The sequence below is a fragment of the Centroberyx gerrardi genome, chromosome 3 (assembly GCF_048128805.1).
Source record: "Centroberyx gerrardi isolate f3 chromosome 3, fCenGer3.hap1.cur.20231027, whole genome shotgun sequence".
Lineage (NCBI taxonomy): Eukaryota > Metazoa > Chordata > Actinopteri > Beryciformes > Berycidae > Centroberyx > Centroberyx gerrardi.
The window spans coordinates 32360953-32376063 of record NC_135999.1 but is presented as its reverse complement, the minus strand read 5'-3'; the positions used below and the strand labels follow the sequence as shown (position 1 = coordinate 32376063).

The 15111-nt window shown below is 40.4% G+C and overlaps 1 pseudogene; it reads left to right on the top strand.

Annotated features, from left to right (window-relative positions):
* The first annotated feature begins 8809 nt into the window (after positions 1-8809).
* On the top strand, positions 8810-10091 carry LOC139913110 (GTPase IMAP family member 4-like; annotated as a pseudogene).
* Positions 10092-15111: the final 5020 nt, after the last annotated feature.

Here is a 15111-nt window from a genome sequence, read left to right as displayed (position 1 = left end):
TGTAGATGCAGAGTTCAGAGTCTGTACACAACTCTCCCTGTTTATGTAATGGCTTCATGCACCAACCCACGCCCATATATGGGTGTATTATGGACAGCAAAGCATAGTGAAGAGTTACCTTTCTGCTTAGATGTGTGTGTGTGGTTAGTTACAGTAGATTATTTTATAGATTAAGCCTCAATGGGAATGTACTGACAGCACAGTTTACATCCTTGAACCATTTTCTACCATTAGTATCAAATCCAGCTCTGGCTTTATAAATAGAATAGAGGCACTTGAGCTGACTAATGGCCTGCTATAATCATCATGACATATTAAAGATAACCAGTCATGTTTGTTTATTTGTTTTTTATATATAGCCCTTTATTACAAGCATGTCTCAAAGGACATGCTTGTCCTCATTTTAATGAGCTCATTAATTAAACTATTTAGTGCATTCATTATCAATTATTTCAATATGAACATACTTGTCTTCCCACAACAAATGGGCAGTATTAATATTTTACAGCATTAAGGAATTATAGTTGTTTCAATAAAATCTGTTTTTCCGTATTAATATGCAAATGTATGCAATCAGATTATCAGATTGTATCAGACAGCATAACTTTACTACCCAGCCCAACAGCATTTACAGGAAATCAGTCCTTAAACCCTCAACGTCCCGTCCTGCTCACCCCTCCCTTCAGCATTTACAAGAAATGGCTGCAGTTCTTTTAAATTGCAGAAAGTATTGTGCACCTCACCTATCAAATGAAAATGGAACTGCATGGTGTAAACGTGTACAGAGCTATACATTTGTTTTACATTTTCAGTGGTAACTTTGACAGAAAAATCAGTTTAGATCGTTGGACCTGCTGGGTATGTTAGGGATGGGATTTTTGACATTTGTTGCCTTAACAACAGCTTCTAAACAGCTTTAAGGCACATTCATAAACAGTGACTCAAACCATATGGCAGCTTTCAGAAAGCATTGATTCATTCAGGTAAATACCTGAATACCTGAATCTACAGAAGAGATATTTTTCAGCCAAGGCAGAAAAATATCTCTTCTGTAGAAGAGTAAAATTCAGATGAAGGTGTTACTTCCTCTGTTGCATTTCTCTGCGTGTAACACTTTGCCATCATTCAATTACAAAATGCTACATTTTGAGGGAAAAAATCATCACCTTAAGTTCATAATTATATATATTTATACATATGTAGGGGATGCAGTCTGTAGAAGTGTTTGTGCATTTTGTCAACTAATCACAGCACAAAAAGCCTTGAAAACGACTGAATGTCTGACAGTGAATGTCTGGCCACACTGTAACTTTGTGGGGTTTGCAGGCATTTGCCATCCATTTTCAGGGGGAAATGCAACGCCTAAAATCCCCGATTTGATACCATTCAAATTTTATGGTAGAAATTGTCAGCAACGGTCAACCATGGTGAATAATCCTAAAACCTTTATAGGGCAATCAGGTAGGATTTTTGAGTTCTATAAGACACTAGTAGCAGCTCTATTCACTTTACAATAAATGTACAGGGATTTGTTTTGGTGACATTGGTGCAGACACATATACTGTAAACAACTAACACAGCAACATAAGTGCATACAGGCACCCACGCATATGGACAACAGCTAGCATTCTGTGCAAAGGGGACAGAGCAAGAACCACATGTACCGACTGTACGTATCACTATACATATACACATTATACAGAGGGTGGATAAAATAATGGAAACGCCATATGAGGAAGGATTTTAACTTTGAAGACACTAAGGGTGCCTTCACACCAAGCATGTTGGGAGTGGTTTCTTTGAAAAGTGGTTTGGTTTGTTTGGGCAAACAAAACTGAAAATGCAGATCTTGGTCCTGTGAACTGTGTTGCATTTGATAATGAGTGAGTGCATCATCCAAACAAGCTACAGGAAACGACCACAAAACGCAAGGGATTATGGTTGACATCTGATAGCTAGCAGTTCCTCATACTTGGAAGCCTAGCATAACAAAATGAAGCGAGGGCAAGCCGCAGTCTGGACTGATGCTCATATTCAGCTATTTCCTCATATTTTCCTCATGTGTTCTGAACTGGTATGAACATCCGATAAGGTGAATTATATCAAAGAGACAAGTCCATCATGCTTAGCTAAAGTTAGCTAATGTTAGCAATAGTAAATATTTTCCTCAGTTTTTTCCAGTTTTATTTGTATTTGTATTTGTATACTTTATTATCCCCGTGGGGAAATTGGTCCTCTGCATTTGACCCATCCTATGAGCAGTGGGCAGCCGCAGTACAGCGCCCGGGGACCAACTCCAGTTCTTTTGCCAGTGCCTTGGTCAGGGGCACTGACAGGAGTATTAACCCTAACATACATGTATTTTGATGTGGGAAAGGTTAAAAAATCACTATATTACCCCGTTTGAAGAGATACATGAGGATTCGCATAGGGATTCCTGAGATTTTAGGCAGATAGAATCCACAAATATACACAGGTAAACGCAACGTCAGCCATATTGCATCTCAAGTCCTGACCCAACCCGTTCTCATTCCTAACTCATCCTATGTTGACTCTTTGTCAAATCCCTTGGCGTTGCTATAACAACGCTAAAGGTTCCCTGATTCACTGATCTGATAGCCTGGTAAGACCATCCTGATCATGTGACCTCACATTCTGTTTCGCTCCACGGATCAGTCTGGACTTCTAGCCGCACATCGATTTCCTGAAATTACAATGCAACTGGGCCAATCAGGGACTGCGTCGTAGTTGATGACGTGAAATACAGGCCGCCGCTGGCAAAACAGTAATGGCGTCTCCCGAAGCAACGAGCGGTAACGTTAACGTTAGTAGAGTAAACACAGCCATAAGTGCAGTTATTGCAGAAATAGACTCAATAACAACAATTAAACAAGAACAAGAGTATGCACTAGCGGAGTTTCTCAGCGGAAAAGACGTTTTCGCCGTTCTTCTGACTGGATTTGGCAAAAGTTTGATTTATCAACTTGCTCCGTTGGTGATGAAGAAGATTAGCCTGGTAAGACCATCCTGATCACGTGACCTCACATTCTGTTTCGCTCCACGGATCTCCACGGATTTCTGCAATAACTGCACTTATGGCTGTGTTTACTAACGTTAACGTTACCGCTCGTTACTTTGGGAGATGCCATTACTGTTTTGCCAGCGGCGGCCTGTATTTCACGTCATCAACTACGACGCAGTCCCTGATTGGCCCGGTTACATTGTAATTTCAGGAAATCGATGTGGGCGGCTAGAAGTCCAGACTGATCCGTGGAGCAAAACAGAATGTGAGGTCACGTGATCAGGATGGTCTTACCAGGCTACTGATCTGAGGCCATGCATAGTAAATGTCATGACCATATCCATCTGATTATCAACTCATCACCCCATGATAAGGATAAGCCACAAATCAGCTGTGGAGACTGCCACCTACAAGTTCATAACAGGGTCATCTTCAGAGATATATGTAGGAAACTTCATCTGTAAACAGAGGGGTATTGAGGCTACAACATACTATAATCCTGACCATGCAGGAGGTTTGGGGGAGGGGCTAAAGTGCTTCAAAAACAGCAGTGTTATCCAACCCTAACCCTCCTATGACAACAATACAGATGTATTTGGTAGGTAAAATAAGGTCTACACTAGCCCGAATCCAAAAGTATGACTGTGATTAGGAAAAACATCAATACCTTGAAGGTTCTGAATACCTTTCAACTAAATAAGCAAAAATCTAAAGACTTGATTTTATCCAGGCTGGAGTCTCAAAGGATCTCAGAAACTACGCCTGAAAGAGGCTGCATCTGGACAGAGGTGAAAATATAACTTTGTCATAGGACAAAATTAAAGACATTTTTGGAAAGGCCTTGACCTGGAGAGTAACATATGTCAATATGAAGAACATGGGTGGTTCCTGTACTGCAATATTGCCCTTTGAACTCTGACCCCTGGCTACTTTTGAAGGCTTATTTTGCAGCAACACAAGGGGCTAGAGACATGGGGTCAACTTCTCTAGAAAGCTATTGAGCTGCACTTTAATGGGAGTGGGGTTACTGATGACAGGCGGTACTGAGTTGGGTTGAAATGCAATATTTTCTGAAATTCTCCTGCTTCCCATTAAGATGGCTGAAATCTGACAAAAGATTTGTTCTTTTCCACCCTCAAATACCCCAGTAACAATGTCAATTCCATGTTTACAACGTCAACTACGGGAGAAACAACAGCAAAACAACAAAACCCACGGAGCAGGGCTTTTATTGTGAAGTGCTCATAGGAAGTGGTACAGCGCAAGCTGTAGCTTTTCCAGGGACAAGGTTACGGTTGTGAAAAGGCAAACTGCTCAATATTACAAAGATGCAATACAATCTGAACCAACAGGTTGATGTTATAAGAGGATATAATCAAAAAAATTACAAAAATATACTTTTGTTGGTGCTATGTTGCTGCGATTTCATCAGCTCTGTTTCATGGGCAGAAAGAGGTATGTTCAATGACGAAACGAATTATGCAAAGTTTAGAAACATTAACTCCCGACTGCTTTCTTCTATTTAAATTGTGCTTATTGTAAAGTAGATGTAACGATACAGTCGTTATAAAGTGCTATTTTTTATGGAGTTTATTGAGATGCCACTGAATAACTTGTTATATAGGTTATGAGCCAAATTTATTTATTTATCTAGCAGGTGACATCAAATGGTAAATGCAAGCGATTTTTTTTTTCATTTGGCCTTGAAATTGATCTACAACCATACTAACCTTTTTTTTTTTTAAATTAATATTAGCACCAAAGAGCTCAAGCAAAGAAATGCATCAAAGCGGAATGCCTTATTTGGGCAGAAAATGTAGGCCAGACTGTGTGTTCTGTGGTCCAGGAGAGAAAGTTGCAGGCGTCCAATACTGCCGCGAGAGGCTTTACCATGGAGTCTATGGAACACCCGGTGTGCCCTATACAGACGCAGAAGGGTACCTTTAGCGTCGTTATAGCGACGCCAAGGGATTTGACAAAGAGTCAACATAGGACGAATTGGGAATGAGAACCGGTTGGATTTCCTATAAATGCTGTTGGGCTGGGTAGTAAAGGTATGCTAGATGATACAACAAAAAGATAGTCAGATAAGCAGGGGAGTGAATCAGACATCACACAGGTAACTCTTCACTATGCTTTGCTGTCCATAATACACCCAGAGATGGGAGTTGGTTGGTGCATGAAGCCATTATATACAGAGGGACAGTTGTAGACAGACTCTGAATTCTACATATACTCCAGCACCACATCTACTCTGCACTCCCAAACATGGCCAGTAAACATGCCCAATATGGTAAGTCAATATGTGGAATTGTTTAAGGTACTTACACTTGTTAGCTGACCAAAGTTGACATAGTTTCAGGATATGCCTGATGTTCCTGCTACAATGCCATTTGGCTCCAAGTGTCAATTGTTACGTCAGCTATTAGGCATATGGAGACATGCAGGAGCCATGTCTTTTCATTTATCTGTCATGTACATAACTGATCACTATATAGATCACAGGTCTCTCTCAGTACAGGGAGAGACTAACATCACTGACTGTGTTCACATTGTTCCTCTCCAATGGTGCATCATTAAACGTCTAATTGATCAGATCAACTACTGTCTGTTCCTGTGCTCTGGTATCAATATCACATACAAAAATAAATATATTACTGTATTCATTAAAAAATACTCTAAGGAACATTAACTTAAACGTTTATTATGTTATGGATTTACATCAATGGCAACTGGTGGTCCACAGGCCACATCTAGCCTCTGCATCTCTTAAATCAGGCCTATTCAACTGGCGGCCCGCAGGCCAACTCCGGCCCGCCAATCAAGTCACACCGGCCCGCCGATCAGTTCTGTTTACAAATAAATAAAATTTAAAACCTGAAGAAAAAAAAAATCACGCGAATAACGGACATTTTTGCCACAATAAATCCTTCAAACCAGCAGAGCGCTCCTGTGTAATGTAAACTACCGTATTTCCTCTAATATTGGCCCGGGCCTTTATTTACCTCAACTGCAGAGGGTACCAGGCCTTTATTGGAAGCAGGCTTATATTAGAGACAGGCCTTTATTTCTAATTCCCTCTGTTTGATAAGTATATTTGCTCATATTTTAGTACGAAGCCTCCTTGTTTTCTGATCTGCTTCTGTTGGGGTTCGTTAGGTAGCGGTTTTTTTGTTACTGCAATGCATTACGATAATTACGGTAATCGACGACGGCATGCTCCAGAGACTTCCGCCGGCCGAGCCGTCTTGTGGCACTTGTACGTTACTACAAACTACAGTTACAAACAGGCACCAGGAGTTTACCGGTATCCACCGTTGTTTGCATGTAAGCTGAAGCTAACTGAAGCTAAAGTAGAATCTATACAATTATATCATTTCGCCGTTTATTTCGATGCATATGCGCGAGCTCAGTCCACCTGACAGCCCTCTGTTCTGTCGGTGGAGAGAGAGACACAGACAAGCATGGAGGTTTCGGCGCACCGAGGGCTTACTGCTGACGCTTCCCGGAGTTTCCCGGGGGCACGGTTCCGGCCAGTGCCGATAACTGGGCGCCAATTTGTTCCCGGTGATCCGGCCGAGATCTCGGCGGGGGTCCCGACGCCGATGTGTCACCAGGTGTCCCCGATGGGTACGGGCCGTGGGCGCGGTGGAGAGGACAGCAGCGGAGAGAGGAGACAAACACGGTCCAGCCATATACTAGGTTTTGACCTAGTCTTGTTTCCTTTGTTTTTTCCCCTGGCCTGTATTTGGGGCCGGCCTTAATTTGTTTGTGTCGACCACAGCCCCGGCCATTATTGGAGACCCGGCTTTTAATTGACTACCGGCCACTATTAGAGGAAATACGGTAGATCCTGTTCTACATACTCCAGTACAGTAGGTGCAGTGTTGCCAATTTGGCGACTTTGTCGCTAGACTTAGTGACTTTTCAGACCCCCCTGGCGACTTTATTTCTCAAAAGCGACTAGCGAAAAATCTGGCGACTTTTTCTGACCATGGGAAGCAATGTTAATGTGTTGAATCCCAAAGCATTTGGCAATAAATTGGTACGGCTGATGCCGGTTTGCTCTACTTGCTTGTCTAATCCAGAGAGGTCTGACGATTCCCACACACAGCGTAGCTCCCTCCCTCTGCTGAGAGCAGGGACTGTAGGATAGGGTCCACTTGTAATTGCTGCCGGCGTACGCCGAAACTGGCCCGGGTGGGCGGAGTCAGCACTTTAATTAAAACGGGCTACGCCGCGGCGGGCATAACAAGTGCAGCATTATATATTGATATGCAAATTATCGTATGACATCATCAATGTCACTATCAACGCTGAAGAAAAGAAAAGTTGATGCCGAAAATCGTCAATTCAACAGTGACTGGACTGAGAAATATGTGTAAATAAAGAAAAAGAAAAAAATAAAGAAAATGAAATTAAGCACTTGGCCTAATTACTTAAAGAATGCCTATTTATTTTCTTTTTTAATTTATGATTAGGCTACTTTTGCAATGTAGCAAAATAAAAGTTTTGAAAATGTGGTGGCGCGTTGTGTCAGATAATGAAATGAAATGTCCGGCCCCGGGCCCTTAGCTTTCTGACATTGTGGCCCCCTGAACAATATAGTTTAATAGCCCTGTCTTAAATCAAGAGTAACCCGGATTCATTTCTTCCCTATATGAGCATAGATCAGTGGCAAAAAACAATTTTCACCAATGGACAATAAGGTACAGAGAGAGATAGCGTGCCCTTCATACTTATTAATTGAAGGACTGTCTATAACTGAACCAAATATAGCCTGTAATGGATGAAGTACTATAGTTTTGTTAACGGCTTTTGATATATAATCGAATACAAGGGTCCAGAAGAGTTTTAATTTTGGGCAGGACCAAAACTGTTGGGTAAGAGTACCAGACTCTTGTTTACACTTATCACATAACTGAGATGTACCCTGGAATACAGCATGAAGCCTGGATTTTGAATAATAAAGTCTGGCATTTACTGAAGTATGATGAATATTATCAAGAATTGCCATGTTTCAACAGATATTTCAGTATTGAGTTCTTGTTCCCAATCATTTCATAATTTGTGGGCTAAAAATGGGCTTGTAAGGTATCAGAAAAAAGAAACAGATCCTTTAATACCAGGTTCATGACATTGAAAGCTGTCCAATGTGCTATGTTCATATTGTGGTATGTTGGTCCTAATGCAATTGCTAATTTGGAGATACTAGAAGTATGTTGATGGAAGATCATGGGTCTGTTGTAGTCGTTGAAAAGAAAATAAGTTTCCTTTGGCATACAAGGCCCTTATTGTAACTATATTTTTATCTTTCCAGACAGAAATTGGACTGCATTTCTTTCATGTATCCCAGAGTAAGTAGCCAGATTATAGTATGTGAAATTCTGGGTAGTACTCAGGAGAGCATAGGCAAACATAGAGGAGATAAAATGAGGCATGTCCACTATGCTCATGTGAAAGAGATCAGGTAATAAGGAAATAAGGAAATAAAAGATAAGTAATATTTTATTTCCTTATTACCTGATCAGATAATAAAAGTATGCCTTTCCTCCTGCGTTTCTAGACCTTCTCCATGAAGGTCTAGAAATGCAGGAGGAAAGGCATACTAATCAGGTAATAAGGATATTTGAAGCGCTTTGCTGCGCAGCAACAGAGTGTCACTGTCAGGGCCACCGGCGGGGCGAGGAGACAACGGAGCTCTCTGCTCTTGACTCACGTCTCATGTCGATAACGGGGGAATCCCTACTTAGTGGCGTTGTGTTAGAAAAAGAGGGAGACACCGACATGGCATTAGAGGAAAATGAGACAGCTGCGACTGACCCAGGTAGGCCTATCCTAAATGTGCCTTTTATTTTTGGAAAGACTGAACCTAACCACGCATTCAACATCTCATATTCATTTGATATGACTAAAAAACACCTAATGGATTTAGGAACAGATGATACAATTTTATTATTGCCATTTTCTGACTCTGGTATCAGAGGGTGCGGTCGGAGGTGAAGAGGATGCTGTAGGCTACAGGATGGCTGTGCGCCCAGCAGCGGCGTCTCCAGTGCGCTCTGTGCGTCACAAAACCATAATGCATCATTTATCTTGTTACATCCAGTCCAATTGCTTAACACTTTGAAGTTGTCGCAATTATTTGGGACAAAATGGGACTCTGCTAAAAGACTGTGATGCACATAACTGAGACTAAATTAGTCACCGATATGTCTTTTGGACTTCTCAAAGCAATTGGTGTAGGTATCTTATGAATACCTAGAGTGTTGATTCTTAGTTAATGTTATTCATTCTTCCCCTCAGAACCTACCAGACATAATAATGAGGAGCTCAGGATCGTGATGGTGGGGAATTAGGAAGAGTGCCACTGGAAACACCATTCTGGGTCAAAAAGCCTTTGAATTGAAGTTCTCCGCTACGTCTCTGACTGAAGACTGCACTAAGGCCAGAGGTGTGGTGGGTGGACAGAAGATTGCTGTTATCGACACTCCAGGCTTGTTTGACACCAGGCATTCCCAGGAGAAAACAGTTAAAGATATGACCCAATGCATTTCTTTTGCTGCTCCTGGACCCCATGTGTTCCTGGTAGTGATCAGGCTGGGAATATACACAGAAGAAGAGAAGCAGACGGTGCAGAATATTCAGGAAACCTTTGGTAAAGATGCCGACAAATACAGCATGGTTCTCTTTACTCATGGTGACAACCTTGATACCTCTATTGAGGACTTCTTGATGTACAGCGAAGACCTGCAGGAACTTGTGGACAAATGTAACGACCAGTATCATGTCTTTAATAATAAGGTGAAGGATAGCCTTCAGGTCACTGAGCTGCTCAAGAAGATCAGAAATATAACAGAGATGAACGGAGGAAGCCACTACACCAACGAGATGTTCCAAGAAGCCGAGAGGGCAATCGAAGACGAGAAACAACGAATCCTGAAAGAGAAAGAGGAGCAAATGTGTAAAAAGCAAGAGCAACTGCAGAAGAAAATAGAGGAAAAATATGAAGAACAGCTGAGGAAAATTAATTAGCTAGCTCAGGCCGAGAAGGAGAGAGAGAGGAAGGAGAGAGGAGGAGACGAATAAGCAGGAGGAGAGAGCTGAGGAGAGGAAGACGGAGAGGGAGGAGAGAGAAGCAGAGAGAAAGAAAGAGAGAGACGAAAAAGATAAGGAAATGGAAAATATGAAGAAAACATTTAAGGAAGAGCATGATATAGAACTCAAAGAGAAACAACAAGAGTTGGAAAGAAAGCATGAAAGAGAGGCCAGACAGGATGCTGAAGAGAATAATCCAATAAATACGATTGCTGAAGGAGCTAAATTAGTCTGGCGCGGATTTAAAAGCTTGGTTTTTGGATAATTTCAGCAATATAGTCTTAACTCTAATGTTGTGAACTGATAGATACTGATAGAATTTTACACTCTCAGAGTTAAATTAACACTGAGTTGCTGTGTGGAAGTGAACTCCTATTGGGAAATGTCCCGCAATTGCTTGTTTTTAATTATAGCTGTCACTTGTAAATCCTCACATTTTTCCTGTAGGTCACAATTTGTAATCACATCAGTGAGTTCATGGGTGTTCAGCAACAGAGATGACCTACAAATATGCGTTTGTGCCATACAGATTTACAATAACAAATAATATGTGTTACAGTGCTTAAGCGATCTTGCAATAAAAAGTGATATCTCATTGAATGTGTAATCCTTTACAGATGTCATACGGTTGAAATATGAACAAGTCTACTACAGGGTTCAAAGGTCATCAGTCAATGTATTGCAAAGAGCTTTGAGCCTTAGAGAGTTCTATTGGTGAACGCGCTGAAATAAAACAGCACTAATTAATTTGCCAGATTATACACATGTCAAAGGTCACCACTGAAGCCCCAGTCCCATTACTTTCACATGGCTGTAGATCAGTAGTATTTAGGAAAGTGAACTCCCCTGAAGAGATAATAGTCTACACACACACACACACACACACACACACACACACACACACACACTCAGGTGTTACCATAGTGAGATAAAAACTCAACTGGATCCTTCCATTATTTTCTTACAATTACTACAGTTACAATGGTTGTACTGGGCAGCTCCCAGTGGCCGACAATAGAAGACTGTGGTTGTACTGCACACTTGCTGGATAAATAAATAATGATAACAACAACAACAACAATAATAATAATAATAACTAGGATGCTGTCGGGGGCCGACAGCAAGGGTATATCCCCGAAATTCTCCAATCCTCGAAGGCCCCATTAAGTCAAAAGTAATAAAAAACCATTCAATTCATTCCCCAATAATAAAGGGTATGTACCTTAACTATTTTTTAACACTCAATAATAAATTTAACTAATTAAATATAGCCACTAGCGCCGATGGCTGGGTTCATGCCGGTACAGCAGCCAGAGCTGAAACGTGGAAGTTTGCATTAAGATTACTGTCAGTTTTGTCATATTAGGCTGTTGAGCCATCAGGCCCCAAGCTATCAAGTTCTAATACTGAACAACTGGAAATTGGTGAGTATGTTCCACATAAAGGTTGGAACATGATTAACCAGTTTCATAGCAATTGGTGAAATTCTGTTTGAGTTGTAAGCCAAAATGTCATAGGCCACGGCCACTTTCACTAATGACGACCAACCTTCAGACTTTGACTAGGACATGATCCTAGAGCATGTGTAACAAATTTCGTATTGGATTAGGAGATACAGTTTTCTGGCCTTTGTGGCGCCCCCTATTGGTCAATATTTGAATGGCTTTGCACACATGTTCATTCATTCATTATATGTCATGATGATTGGACCATCTATCACAAAGTTATAACAATTTAGCTTATAGGCCACTCCTCCTTCACAACTTTAAGAGTTAATATCTTCAAAACTACAGCAGATATCAACAATCTATAGACAACATTTTAAGAGCATAGGACCATAGATGCTACTGACCAATTTTGGTGGTAATCGGTCAAACGGTGTAGGAGGAGATGTTAAAAATGTGTGTTTCAAATAATGCAAAATATCTCAAAGATTTTCCAGGCGGACCTTGAGGGTCCTTATGGCAAATTTGTAGAGTACGGTTAGGTGGACATGTGTACCAAGTTTCATGTAAATCAGACAAACGGTGTGGGAGATACAGCCCTTTAAACTTTTTATTTTTGACTTTTGATTATAGCGCCACCATCAGGCCGATTATAATCATAAACATATCATCAATTTCCATGCCAAATTTGAAAAGATTCTTATAAAAACTGTTCAAGTTATCGCGTTCACACGAAGGATCTGCGGCGGACGCAGCGGCGGGTGGGGTGAATCCATAATATTCCCGAAACTCTCATTTCGGGGATATAATAACAATGGTCTAGGTCAGTGATTCTCAACCTTTTTCATATCAAGGACCCCTAATTTAGTACATATTAGGGTAGATTTTGATGAGATTTTGTCTCTCAGACCCAAATCTGACAAGATTTTTATTATTAAGATATGATTTTGTCCAGAATTCTATGACTGTATTGTAGGTAGAGAGATAACAGAGAAACTATGATCAAAACAGTCATTCTTCTACATTATCTAATTGTGTTCACTTCTTGTAAACTAAATAACTACCCCGCCTGCCTCTCCCTGAAGGGGCCCTCATTTTTATGTGAGTCTACCACAAAATGGCTCCTCATCTCTTGCAAGCTGCATGAGCAGGCTTCCTGCCCTATGCAAACTTACTTATTTAACAGAACTGCAGCCACTTCTTGTAAATGCTGAAGGGAGGGGTGAACAGGATGGACTGATTTCCTGTAAATGCTGTTGGGCTGGGTAGTAAAGTTATGCTAGATGATGAGACAAAAATAAAGTCAGGTAAGGCAAGGCAAGGCAAGGCAAGTTTACTTATATAGCACATTTCATACACATTGGCAATTCAAAGTGCTTTACATAAATAAAACAAAAACAAAGACACAGGTAATAAAATATATAAAAAGTGAAAGTGCATTGAAATCATATTTAAAAAGACAGTGCAAAAAGATTTAAAAAAAAAAGATGAAGATAAAAGATACAAGAATAAATATTCCAGCGCAGATAAGCATTGCCCTAAATTTCTTAAAAAGCCCTGGCGAACAGAAAAGTTTTAAGCCCTGATTTAAAAGATTCTAAAGTGGAGGCAGACCTCAGATTTTCTGGAAGTTTGTTCCAGGCATGAGGAGCATAGAAACTAAAAGCTGCTTCTCCATGCTTTGTTCTGATGCTCTGTAAGCAGGGGAGTGAATCACTTTTATTTGAGACACTTATTTGAACAATGTTATCATAAACATCTACAGCTATTATTGTATTTCAGTATGTTTGAAAGATATTGAAAAACAGAACTAGGCTTCTGTTCTATCTCTTTACTGTAGATTGAGCATCAATTGCATGTAACAACTAGAAAATATGTTCAGTTGAGCACAGAATATAGATTCCTAACTAAACTAATGAATACACTAGTTTAATTAATTACCTCATTAGCATAACCAGTGATGTTTAATATGTCATACAGAAAGATAACTCTTCACAATGCTTTGCTGAGCATAATACACCCATATATGGGCGTGGGTTGGTGCATGAAGCCCTTATACAAAGAGAAACAGTTGTAGACAGAACTGCATCTACACTTCAGCTACTCTTCACTGCATCTACTCTACACTCTGTAACCCAAGCATGGCCAGCAAACATCCCAGATACGGTAAGTCAATATACTACTCATACAATATACTATTCATGCTGTTCATTAAAAATATTTTATGGTGCATTAACTGAAACTTTTAACAAATATGTTATTGATTTACATCAATGATGGGCAACTGGTGGCCCACGGGCCACATCTAGCCTCTGCATCTCTTTAAATCAAGAATAACCCGGATTAATTTCTTCCCTATATGAGCACTTGTAAGGATCAGTGGAAAAAACAATTTTCACTGTGATCTCTGGATAGAGACAAACCCATAGGTGCGGAAAGGGGGGTGCTGAGGGTGCTGCAGCACTCCCCTGTTGGCTGAGAGTGAAACTGTTAGAAAAACCTTTACCAAAAACGACAGTCACTGGATTCAAAGTAGATTGCTCTTTACTCGCAGCGAGGAATCAAAACAGGCAGTACAAGAGTACAAGATTTGATTGATTACTGTCAGCCAACACATGAGTTTTATACAGTCATACAAATAATCCTTGCCCTAACGGCGGTTACACAGTAACTTCTGTTCAAAAGAGATAACGGCTCACAAAAAGGAACTTCGTATATGTTCGTATATGGGACTGTCTGTCCTCAAGTGTGTTACTGTTTTTAACCATACTATTTTAGAAACAGAACTTCATGACCTTTAAAACCAATGCAGTTGTGAAACAAACGTATTCATTTCGGTAATTTTTCCATCAGAAACACAGTGGAAATAATATTGTACCTTTTACTGTAAATAATGTCTGATATATTATTTGAAGGACTTATCTTAAGGCGCAGAAAATGATGATAGAGACTGTGTTTTTTACTTTGTCAACTGCAAAGCACGGGAGAAAGGTAGGACATTGTGGTATTGTTGTATTGTATAGTTAAATTGTTATTACTTTAGAACATGAATAATCATTGTTTTTAATGTTGGTGATCCCCAAGTTATGAATTAACATCCTTCCACCATCCATATATGAACAAGGGATAAAAATTTGATTTGGAGCTATTAACTTAATTGGGATGCACAGTGTCAGTGTGTTTGACTTGTGCAGGGATTGATGTACAGCTTTAGGAGTTCATGTGTAAGTGCGTGCATTTACGCTACCATACGCTTGCATGTAGGCTAAAGTCAGGGGTTAAAGTGGGCCGGAACGATCTGGAACGGCGTTCCGGCACCTTCGATTAATAAGTAAATAAATCTGATTGGCAGTTTCATACATAATAATGTCAAGCGAGTTCACAGGGCTGCCAACTCTCACGCATTGACCGTGAGACTCACGCAATTGACATTTTTCACATGCTCTCACGCCACAAGTCTATTTTCTCACGCAGTGAAAAACAAATTCATAACTGATAACGTCGCGGCGCGAAAAGAGACACTGACAGCGCACGAGATGAGACAGA